At 40.2% G+C, this 12596-nt stretch overlaps 1 protein-coding gene across 1 annotated transcript in view; it reads left to right on the plus strand.

The window, feature by feature from the left end:
• Positions 1-12596, plus strand: part of LOC122808182 (scavenger receptor cysteine-rich type 1 protein M130-like) — a 650469-nt gene that overhangs the window by 258116 nt on the left and 379757 nt on the right. The window lies entirely within an intron of this gene.

A 12596-nucleotide genomic window follows, 5' to 3' on the forward strand; every position in this document is an offset into this window, starting at 1 on the left:
CTGCTTGAATGCTTATTGTACCTGTTATTCTAAGTATCTTTGTTCTGGTTGAAACTCAATGCTAAGTGCCTTATTTAAACTGTTTTCTGCACTTGTATTGCATTTTAATTGCATTTGCTGCATTAACCATATATGCAGCAATTTCAGCTTTTTACTGTTTGTGTATTTACCGTGTTCTGATTCTTGATTCTTGAACTGTCTGTTTAATTTACTGGGGAGCTTTTCTCCCCAGGCCTCCGCTGAAAATGGACCTATGTCCAGTCGGACACTCCCAGTCAACAAATTTAAATAAATAAATAATTAAAATTGATTACTCTTCTAGTTGCTGTAACATAGGCTAGATTCAGTGCTGCTGAATCTAGTTCTGGTTGTACAGACTGAGCATTAAATAAGGAAGTCTTTTGTTGGAGAGGCCTCCCTGTTCCCTCATGGGAGGAAAGTACAGTTTTGACTGATCTAATTGAAGGTTCCTGTAACAGGGCTCAGTTTTGAGCTTTAGGATTGGATAATTTGTTTCCAACCATTTCCTCTTGCTTGTTATAAAAGGCCGGCATTTGCACTTGTTTTAATACAGCTCCAGTGAGTTTGTTGACCTACCTCTGCACCACTGATCTGCCAAAGCTACTGTATGATCAGCAGATGCTAGTGTCTTTTTTAAACTGTTTTCTACACTTAATTGTATTTGCTGCATTTAAACCAAGTTACGGTTTGGACTGATCTAATTGAAGGTTAGTGTAACAGGGCTCAGTTTTGAACTTTATGATTGCTTAATTTGTTTCCAGTTGTTTCCTCATGTTTGTTATAAAAGCCTAGTATGTACATGGGTTTGCACTTGTTTTAACACAGCTCCAGTGAGTTTGGTGACCTGCCTCTGCTCCACTGATCTTCCAAAGCTACTGTGTGATCAATGAATGTTAGTGCTTAATTTAAATTTTTTTCTGTATTTGTTGTACATTTTAATTGTATTTGCACCATTTAAACCATGTCAGCTGCAATTTCAACTGTTTTTACTATTTTTACTGTGCATTTACTGTGTCCTGATTCTTGATTGCACTTGTAGTTGCTGTAGCATAGGCTAGATTTAGACCTGCTGAATCTAGTTCTGGTTGTGCAGAGTGAGCACTAAAGCAGGAAATCTTTTGTTGGAGAGGCTCACCTATGCCATCATAGGAGGAAGGTACAGTTTGGACTAATCTAATTGAAAGTTACTGTAACAGAGCTCAGTTTTATCTTTAGGATTGGTTAATTTTTTTCCAAACATTTATTTTTGTTTTCAAGTTGTGCACCTTTGTGCACCTTCGTGCACTACTACTGTGCAAACCCCTGGTGGTTATAGACGCAAAATTAGTAGTGACAAATTTTCTCTTAGAAGCAACACTCAGTAGGACCACACCTTTTCCTCTTCTACTCAGTAACAGGTCTAAACCTAGTATTATGGATGGTCAGACTACCCTTGTTTCTCCTGCCAACCTGGTCAATATGGGTCTCCTGAGGCAGTGTAGTAACTGCCTCATGTACACAGAGAACCTTCTTCTACATTATCACTCTAGTACAAAGTCTAAGAGATGTGGCTACACCAAAAATATGGAATCTCTATTGTCTCAGGCACCAAATAGTAACACTGAAGAGGTTTTCAGCTCAAACTCCACAACTCATACACCAAGCACATACACCACAACTCATACACAAAGCTTGAACTCAGCACACAGACCATTATACACAGAGGTACTCTGCAAAAACTTACCTAAACACCAGAGACCTACTATGCACAAGTTGCTACACCTGACAAAGCCCACAGCACTCAAGACACATAACGTCACCAGTGTCTCACCAACTAGGCTCTTAAGGTGCAACACACCCAAACGTAATGTTCCTGCTTTTGGAGATTATATAGTGAGATACACTGATGTTGCACTCACCAGGATGGATAAGGAGAAAGTCATGGTCAGCTGTCTGTCTGGTACAAGGATTCATCATATCACACATGCACTCAAATTACTCAACAACAAGTACCACTATGACTCAGTCATAGTTCATGTTGGTGTGAGCGACTGGAGATGTACCTCACTGGACTATGTGAAGAGAGATATTATTGAGCTCTCTGAATATGTATCCTAGGCAGGTTTGTCCCTAGCCTTGAGTATTATTTTGCCCTCATGTAGAATGATGCCACAATAGAAACAAAAAAATAATTGACTTTAATAATTGGCTTAGTTTTTGGTGTCATTCAAGGGAGATTCAGTTTCTTGTTAACCTGGGATGACATGGTCGATAGACCTCACTGCTTTACCAGAGATGGCCTGCAGATGGCACCTCTGGGCTTTGGGCTGCTGGCTATGGATCTTGCCTTCCACATAGTGCCTTTTTTAGGCAAGGCCTAAAAACAAAACTTCTGATGTGAAAATATTCTGCAGAAACAAAATAAGGGTTATGCTGCTGAATGCTAGGTGTTTAAAGCAAAAGCTGCACTCTCTGGAAGCACTCATTTCCTTGGATGATATAAAAATTTGGCCAGTCACAGAAACCTGGTTCAAGGCCACCTAGAGTACCCCAACCTTGCAAGGCTACAATGCCTTCCATACCTTCATAGGTTTATAGGTTCATAGGTAGGTACTAGGCTATCGGCCCAAGGGCCTACATAAGCCTAGCCAACAAGGTTCCCTGGCTTATGCCACCCAAGAAAGTTATTTTCCTGTGCCACTGTCAAGCAGAGACACAGAAGTCATCCCCGGGGTGTATTTCCTATTTCCCATCCACTCATCAAGATTTTTCTAATGAAGAACTTTGCTTGACATAGATGGGTAGCCTGTTTCAGGGCATGGGAAGTCTCTGGGACAGGAATATATCCCTCCAGTATGTCCTGTTTATTGTGGTGACAAAGTTCTGGTCCCTAGAGCATGTAGCTTGGAGGGATTGGAGTTTCTTTAGGTGTAGCATGTCCAACAGCTCTGGGTTTGACATAGCATTATATGTTAGGCAGAAATCACCTCGGAGTAGGCGATATGCTATGGAGTAAAGCTGCAGTTTTTTGAGGCGGTCAGTGTAGGGCATTTGTTTGAGGCTAGTAATCCTCTTTGTGAGGTAATTCTGTGACCTTTCCAGCTGCTGCAGATGTTTTGTGAGGTACATTCCAAAAGGGGCGTTGTACTCTATAATGGGTCTAATGTGTGTCGAGTAGAGGGGAAAAATTACCTATTTTTTCCTGGATGAGAACCCTTTTATGATGAGGTGTGCCATGTAGAAGGACTTCCTGACTACTGTGGTGATTTGACTATCAAAGGAGAGACTACTGTCCACCTTCAGACTACTGTCCACCTTCAGACCACAAAATAAAAGTGTGAGAACCAAAGTTGGAGGAATATCTATCTACATCAAAGATAAATACCCCTCTAAACTGGTTAGACAAGATAATTCTATGGAGCTACTCCAAGTTCAGATTACTGTGGGTAAGACCTCCCTTCAAGTCATTGCACATCACATGTCCCCCTTCATCAACCAAGATGCTCATGCAGCTTACTTGTCTTTATTTGAGTCAATCAAAATACAACCTAACACACTTGTCATGGGGGATTTTGTCTGTCCTACAATCAAGTGAGAAACCTATATGAGACCTAACTTACTTGCACAAAAGTTCCTTTATTTTGTTAACTCAAATGCAAGACCATTGCACTACTATAGGTGTAGGACCCTCATTAGTCAAATCTGGTCATAGGTCAGTCACTTTTGAAGTAGCAATGACTATAGAACCCATCAGAGGTGAAGTTCATAGATTCATAGGTTCATAGGTTGGTACTAGGCTATCGGTCCTAGGGCCTATACAAGCCTAGCCATAACAATTCCCTGGCTATTTCTTCCCACATTATTTACTTCCCTGGACCCGTGTCTAGCAGGGCAACTGATGTGATCCCTGGGGTGAATTTTCTTTCTCCCATTTAGCTATCAGGATTCCTTTTGAAGAGGGCCAAAGAGGTGCTCTGCTTGAGATGTATGGGCAGCCTTTTCCAGAGTCTGGGGAGTCTCTGGGTCAGGAACCTATCCCTCCAGCATGTTTTGTTTATTGTGATGACAAGGTTTAGATCTCTGCAGTGTGTGGCTCTGAGGGATTGGGATTTCTTTAAGAGTAGCATGTCCAACAGCTCTGGGTTTGACATGGTCTTGTATGTTAAGCAGAGATTGCCTCGGAGTAGATGATATGCGACAGAGTATAGCTGGAGGTTTTTAAGGCGGTCAGCATTGGGCATCTGCTTTAGGCCTATGATTCTTTTAGTGAGGTGTTTCTGCAGCCTTTCCAGTTGTTGCAGATGTCTTGAGAGGTACATACCAAATGGGACTGTTGTGGTGATGTGGTTATTGAAGGTGAGACCACTGTCCACCTGTGTCCCTAAGTCTCTTATTACACTTCTAGTGTTTAGTGTACTGCCACCTATGTGGTAATTCACGGGTACATATTTTTTCCCAAAGGGGATAACTATACATTTTTTGGCATTGACCTTGAGCCCATGGCTCTGGCACCAAGCATCTGTTTCTGTAAGGCCCTTTTGTAGAGTATCAACATCATTTGGGGATTCAGTAATGGCTCCCAGTTTGCAGTCATCTGTGAACTTTGTTAGCCAGACTCCCTTAGTGTTGGCCTGTACTTCAGAGAAGTAGATGCCAAACAAGAGAGGTCCCAGGACTGAACCCTAAGGTACTCCACTTGTCACTTGTCTGGAGCTGGATTTGGAGTCGGCTAGTTTTACAGTGCGGGTTCTGTCAGTAAGCCAGTTGGCAACCCATCGAGTGACGTAGGGATTAATGCCCAGCTTAGTAAGTTTATCTATAATTTCAGAGTGGGGGATGGTGTCAAAGGCCTTGGCAAGGTCCAGATAGACTTTGTGGACTGCCTTACCCTCGTCCACGGCTCTGGAGACTGATTTGAAGAAGTCAATCAGGTTCAGGAGACAAGATCGTCCCTTCACGAACCCAAACTGGGTGGAGTCCAGTGTTTTAAGGTTGACAATGTCTTTGTTTATAAGTTCCATGATAATATGTTCCATGGCCTTGCAGATCAGGCTCAACAGACTGATGGAGCAGTAGTTCCTGGGATCCAAGGTGGATCCCCTCTTGTGGAGTGGGATAACTGTAGCTGTGCACCACTCAGTAGGCATGAAGCCTGAGGTGAGGGTATAATTAAACATGACACTTAGGTTAGGTGCCAGTTCATTTTGTAGTTCATGTAGTACACAGCCTGGGATGTCATCTGGTCCCATGAATGCTGTATTCTTAGCTTTGGAGAGTCAGATAAAAAAACTTCACCAAAGCCGACTATAACCTCCCAGGGGTTGGCATAAATAATTTCCAAGCCCCAGTCTACATAGACGGTCTTGGCCACTATACTAAAGTATACTCCGATGCCCTGTACCAACACTTATACAAATGTATAGACTTGGCTGTGCCAGATAGCACCAAAATAAGACTCAAGAAAATACAAGTCACCCTGGTGAACATCTCACATATATAAACTATACAACAAATGTAAGAAGCTGTTGTCTAAGAATAGCAAACGGAGCTCCAGCACTGGAAAAGCACCCTGCTAAGCCTAAATAAACAAATATGACAACTTATAAAATCCTCTAAGGGCAACTTCACAAAAAATTTAGGAAACACAGCTAAGGATAACCATAAAGCTTTCTTCATCTATATCTATTGCCTAAAATGTAGGACCCAGATATGTGCTGAACTAGTGACAAATTATATGACACACACTGATCCTACAGAAATTGCTAACCTACTAGTGGATAGGTTTGGCAAAAATTTCTCCCCTTTATTCCCTCCAAACATATCATAAGCTATACCTTCAACACCTCACCTGCCCTATATGTATAAAGAACAGGTCATCAAAGCTCTGTCTAAGGCAAAAAACACAGCCTCTATGTGTCGTGATGGCATTCAAGGCTGTGTTCTAAACAAACAAATAGGAAACCCCTTTATGGATCCTATTTAATCACAGCCTAAATACATGATTTTTCCTGGCAGAATTGAAAACTACTACTGTTATCCCCCTTCACAAGGGTGGATTAACAACAGATCCAGGAAAATATAGACCCATAAGCCTGACCAGCTTTATCTGCAAGGCCATGGAACCTATCATCACGGACCTCATAAATAAGGATATAGGTGACCTCCAGACCCTTGATCCAACCCAGTTCAGCTTTGTAAATGGTTGATTATGCCTGCTAAACCTAGCAGGCTTCTTTGCAAATGTGACCAGGGTCACAGATGAGGTTAAAATGTGCACACAGCATATCTGGACTTGGAGATGGCCTTTGACACAATCCCCCATTCAGACATTATTGACAAGCTCACCCACCAAAATGTCAACCCCTTTGTTTTTAGATGGGTCACAAATTGGCTCACTAACCATACACATGTATCAAAGTGGGTAACTCCACCTCAAGCAGCAGACCTGTCACCAGTGGCGTACCACAAGTGTCAATACTAGTACTAGGCCACCTTTTTTGGTATTTACTTCTCGGAAGTTCAGACCAAAACAAGGGGCTGTGGCTGAGCAGCTTTGCTGATGACTGCAAACTTGGCACAGTTGTTCACTCCTAGATGATGTCAGTGTACTTCAAGTGGGGCTTAAACAGACCAATGATTGATGTCAAAGCCATGGACTCAAACTAAATGCAAAAAAAAATGCATCATTATCCCCTTAGGTAAAAGCAGTATTCCCTACTAACTATCAAATAAACAACAATACCTTAAGTATGAATGCTGTAGTACGGAATCTGGGCACATAAGTAAATTGTGACCTAAACTTTGGCCACCATGTGCCCCTATAGTAAGAAAGGCATTCTACGTCACACATTTGATTAGCAAAGGCATAGTATCAAGATGAAGAGATTATAGCTCCCTCTGTACCCATCCGTTATCAGGCCCATAATTGAGTATAACACCCCCCTTTAGCATGTACCATACCAAGCACATGTAGCAACTGGAGAGACCAGAGATTTTTAAGTAGAAAGATCCAGGGTCTTCAACACATGCCTTACATGGACAGACTGAAGTCTTTGTCAATGTACTCGGTAGCATATAGGCTGCTTATGAGAGACTTGTGCCTGGTTACAGAGCAATCTCCGACCCCAACCTGATGAAGTTGCTGCCCATCCGTAGGTCAAATGGGACTAGAATTACTCACTCATGTGACCTAAATCTGGTCTGAGATTTAAATAGGACATGCTAGCGAGACAAATTCATCTCTTAGAAGTTGTCACTTCTCTAGAATAGACTACCAATTCATGTTAAGCAGAGCACCTCTATGACTCTGTTCAAAAGGAGCCTGGATGAATGGATGGGAAACTGCAAATTCCTGCTGGGAATAGCTCCCACATCCCTCTTTGACATCGGCAATCATTACTAATAATAATCTTGGGCACTGACTAGACTTTTTCTCTTGAAGTATAATGGGTGTAAAAGGCTACTAGGCTTGGAACAACCCTCAGTTCAATAGTCTAGAAACATCCTATGAACCTATAATTTGACCACACACTGTTCAGTACTGCAGGGCATGATTATACTGAGTCCAGATGTGACCAACATTGGTATAAGTTGGGGATGGTGGGTTTCTTGTTTAAAAAAAAAAAAAAAATCAAGAGATCCAGAAATTCTTTTATTTGTTTCAGCCCCTGCTTTAATCTGCATCTCAGCTTCAAAAGATGGTCAGGCCAAAAAAATCAGTACATTTTAAATAAAGTTGTCCAGCTTGTTAAGCTTTTCCATGCCTTTAGTCTTCTTACTCTTTTAGTTTGATACAAACTTTTGTCCAGTTTCATCCTTGTGAATGATTTTTTTTAAACATTAAATGGGGAGGGTGAATAAAGTCAGGAAAGCAAGCGGTTTGCCCATGCATGCACTTGATTGATGTCACTCAGATGGTTCATTTGCTTCACATGACAAAATCTAATCATTCATAACACCAGAGTTGACAATATACTTTCCATTATCCCCAAACGGCATCATAAAATCTCATTTCTCCCAGCTGCCTCACTGAAAACTGACATGTAGTCCCATGTGGTCTTATAAAATGCTCAAGCAATTATGAGTCTTAGCTACTGGGAGGTCCGTTACATCTGTCTGTGAAGTAGACATTTACATCAAACTAGTTATTGTTGTTATTATTATTTGTTTTTTTAATAAGATGACCATTTTCCTTGTTAATACATAACTGAAAGATAAAATGAAAACCAGAAATCTTGCCACAGTGATGTGGAAAGCTTACAATTGACATTATGTGTTTCATTAATATATAGTGTTAAATCATATTTAGAACATTTACCATAAGGCAGCCAAACCAAATTACTCCAAGGAAATGCAGCTTCACTTCCTTTAAGTACTCTAAGCTGTTGTGCTATGAAATAAAGGCTGTAACTGACCTGTACTGGGTGAACATGACTGAATCTTATACTCCATGCCCTAGAGAATAAAAAAAGTGTGCAGTGGACAGCAAATGTTCTTTATTTATTTATTTTGATCATGGTAATCGAGCATAAGTAGACAACCAATGTCCTTCTTATACACAGAACGGACAACTGTGTTCAGTTGCCCTTAGCAACAAATTGCAATATCGCGTCTCTTGACTCTAGTCATTGTCAGTCTCTACTGAGAACTGTGCAGTTTATGAAATTATGGTCAGTTGTCCTTAGCAAATGATTGCAGTGATTGAATGGAAATCTCTAGCCAAGTAGTCCTTTGGCTAGAGACTTCACTGAATTGTAAAGTGGTGGATCTTCAAGGACAGTTTTCCTTTTGCGGGTATGTATTTATTTTTTTTAATTGTGACATTAAAGCCAGATAAAATGATGGGCAGTAGTAACACAAGACATTGCCCACAGCAGAATATACATGCTTTTCTTAAAATTTACTTTTACCATAATCAATGTGGGAAGGGGTGCATGTATACCCTTCAACTTATCTGCTTAACAGCTCTGGACATAGCCAAAAATAATGGGGGGACAAAGTCAAGGACAATTTATAAATATTAATCTAATTCAGTTAAAATTTTAATAGAACACATTCTGTAACAACACACATAGGAAATATGAAATTCTAATGTCTGGCATTATTGACTTTTCTATAATCCACAGCTACTTACAAGAGAATCAGGGACAGGGCAAGCATCAAAGATATTTTGCAAATTCAGGCATCACTGAGAGGTTTTGCTTACATACTTCACAACATTTTTGCTCAAGAATTCTGGATACAGTGAAAAATAATGAGAGGACAACACCAGGGACAATTTTTAAATATTTCTCTAATTCTCTTAAAAAGTGAATAGAACAGCTTTTTATATCAACATGGAATTTCTAAACAAGAAGTATGAAACTTAAATATGAAGGAAGAAAACCATGATGATTTATCAGAAAAGCAAACATTTTATGAGAATAGGAGAAAAATAAGAGAAAAAATCAGGGACATTCTGCAAAGTTTGGGAAAGTGTTGTGTGCATTCTGTATAACTGCTGAGTTATTCATAAATCATGCACACACGCACACATACATGCATGTACACATGAACTTTCATGACTCATGCATGCTCACACACACAAAGCTGCACACACACACACACACACACACACACACACACACACGCACACTTGCATACATTCAGAAACATGCATACCCACACACACACACACACACACACACACACACACACACACACACCCATCTCCACAGTGAAGTTAGCATTCTGGTGCCCCTCCTCTGGTTGAAATGTACACAGCTGCATAAATTGCATATGCCTCTGGATGCCTGTGTATTTGAACAGGCTAGTTGTTGAATGTTGAAAGAACTCATTGATGAAACCTGATTCCAAAACATTCTACTGATTTTTCTTTTTTTCATTTTTTATAAAGAAAGATTCCAGCCAGTTAGCAAAGGGAGTTTTTTATTGTAGAAAGCAGTGAGCACTATAGAATTATGCAGGTAGAAAAATCTCACAGTAACTGGGCACGAATATACCTGGAATCACTCATAGGAGTTATTCCAATCCCCATCAGAAGAAGATGACTGCAAAACACATGCTCTAAGAATGCTTTGTTGTACTAACTCTACAGGAAAAACATTAATCCAAGCCCTTCTCCCTTTAACTCCATATTCTCTCTTTCTCTATTTCTCTCTCTTTCTCACACACCCACACATCCCACACACTGCTACATGAAAAGCTATATAGAGTTGCATGACCCTTACAGTTCTTCATGCTATAAATCCACACTGTTGATCCTCTTGTGTATCTGAATAAGACAATGAGGAGTGGGTGTTCATTTATGTCATTTATTATATGCAAACACATCAGGATGGATGACAGGGACATTAAACTTAAACAAACTGACTGACTGACTGCTACCCGCATATTTGCTTTCACTCTGGCTGCTCACTCAAAATGGCAATTTTGCTCGCACATGCTCAATACTTACATGCACATGCCCACTAACCAGAATGCTTCTTATAGGTATATCACACACTCTGATCTACATCCTACCTCTTTGACTAATCTGTCTCACATTGACAATGACAGTTGAATAGGCATGCAGATTATACAGACAATAATAAACAAAACAACAATCATTTCCAGGTTGCCATGTATCTAGGATTAGGTCTTCAGATACAACGTGACCTTGTAATGTAAAAGAATTGGGTTTAGCAACAGGGACAGTCACTGGGGAATGTTCTACTTCAGGACGTTCAGGGATATTTTCAGGAACAGAAATACCTGATGAAATATTGTCTGGAACAGGAACATTGGACAAATCACTCTGAGAATTAGTCTCCGTTACAGCCAAGATGCTGTAACACTGTCTTGGACACCAGCATTAAATGCTTCAGATTCCATCTAAATTACACTCCCTGCAATTCCATGATATACAATCTCAGTTCTTCACACAAACTTTTCACAAGTCCAATTTGATCAAATCCTTTTATTGTCTGCATCCTCACTATCTCTCCTTCTTTTTATATATTGAGAGGTTTGCTGGTCTCATTACAGTAGAACATTTGGGACAAATGCTTTTTCAGAAGTTGGGTTTTCACTGCTTTGTTGTTTTTAGCACATGGAACCAACAAATTCTTACTGATTGGTAACATGGTTCTGGTTTGTCTCAACATAAGTCTCTGGGCAGGAGTACCAAGTAAACTATCACAAGGAATGTTTCTGAGATTAAGCAAATTTAGAAAAACATCAGTATTGTCACATTTGGATTTCTCTAACAGCTGTTTTACACTTTGAACTGCACATTCAGCCAAGCCATTTGACTGCGGGTATTCGGGACTACTTATAATATGAAGAAAGTCCCACGTTTCAGCAAATCATTTGAACTGCTGACTTGTAAACTGTGCACCATTGTCAGAAAAGACTCTGTGCGGACTACTATGGACAGAAAAATGTCTCTTCATCTTAGTAATGACAGTATTGGACATTAGGTTAGAAAGTAGTTCAATCTTGAACCAGTCTGAATAAGAGTCTACTAACACCAAGTAATGTTGACCATTGCTCTCAAAGATATCTGTGGCTACTGTCGACCAGGGTAGTTCAGTAATCTAGCTTAACTGAAATGGTTCTTTTTGTTGATGCGGTTTTGTACTGTTACAAACAGAACAAGATAAAAGTACTTTCTCAATATCTTTTGACATAGAAGGCCAAAATACTGAACCTCTTGCCATTCTTTTGGTAGAGTCAGTTCCTCGGGGCCACAATGCAAGATCTTAATATCCTCTTGTTGCAAGAATTTTGGAGCAATCACTTTGGGACCTTTCATGATGATACCATTGTCTGACAAAATCTCATCTCTGTAGGGAAAATACTGCTTCACATCTACTGGTAAACAAGATTGCTTTAACAGTTATCCTTGACTGATAAAGTGGTTGAACTTCTGGAGAATCAGATCTGAACCTGTGTGAGTTCTAAGCTCATCAAGACATGTGGAAGGAAAATTTCTCACTTCCATGTCTTCAAAATCAGGTGCTCATTGTCATGCTGTTCAGTGTCCTTTCTGGATGATCAGGATAAATTACCAGAAAGCTAAAGAAGTTTGCCTTTTGTGTAAACAAGTTTGAAGTTGTACATTTGCAATTTGAGCATCATGTGTTACAGTCTAGTGGGAGCTGTGTGCATTGGCTTTCTCAAAATAGTGATTAAAGGCTGGTGGTCAGTCTCATTTTGGATAGGTCAGCCATAAATATAATCATGGAACTTCGAACATGCAAACACAATTGCCAAGAGCCTTTTCTCAATCTTGGCATACTGCATCTCAATTTGGGTTAGAGTTCTCAATGCATAGGCTGCTGGTCTACCCTCTTGAAGAATGACTGCACTGAGATGAAACATAGAAACATCACAGTTAAAAGTTACTGGTTTGGGAACATCATGGTATCTTAAAGTGTGTGGACTAGCAATTTTCTGTTTCAGGACATCAAATGCATTTTGAGGTTCTGACCAGGACCAGGTTACATGTTTGCATGCCAGTTCTCTGAGCGGTGCCGAATGTTGACTGAAATCTGGAAGGAACTTGTTTAAATAGTTGACCATGCCAAAAAAAATGTTGTAGGGCTTGGACATTG

The sequence above is a fragment of the Protopterus annectens genome, chromosome 8.part0 (assembly GCF_019279795.1).
Source record: "Protopterus annectens isolate FY-2018-M chromosome 8.part0, PAN1.0, whole genome shotgun sequence".
NCBI lineage: Eukaryota > Metazoa > Chordata > Ceratodontiformes > Protopteridae > Protopterus > Protopterus annectens.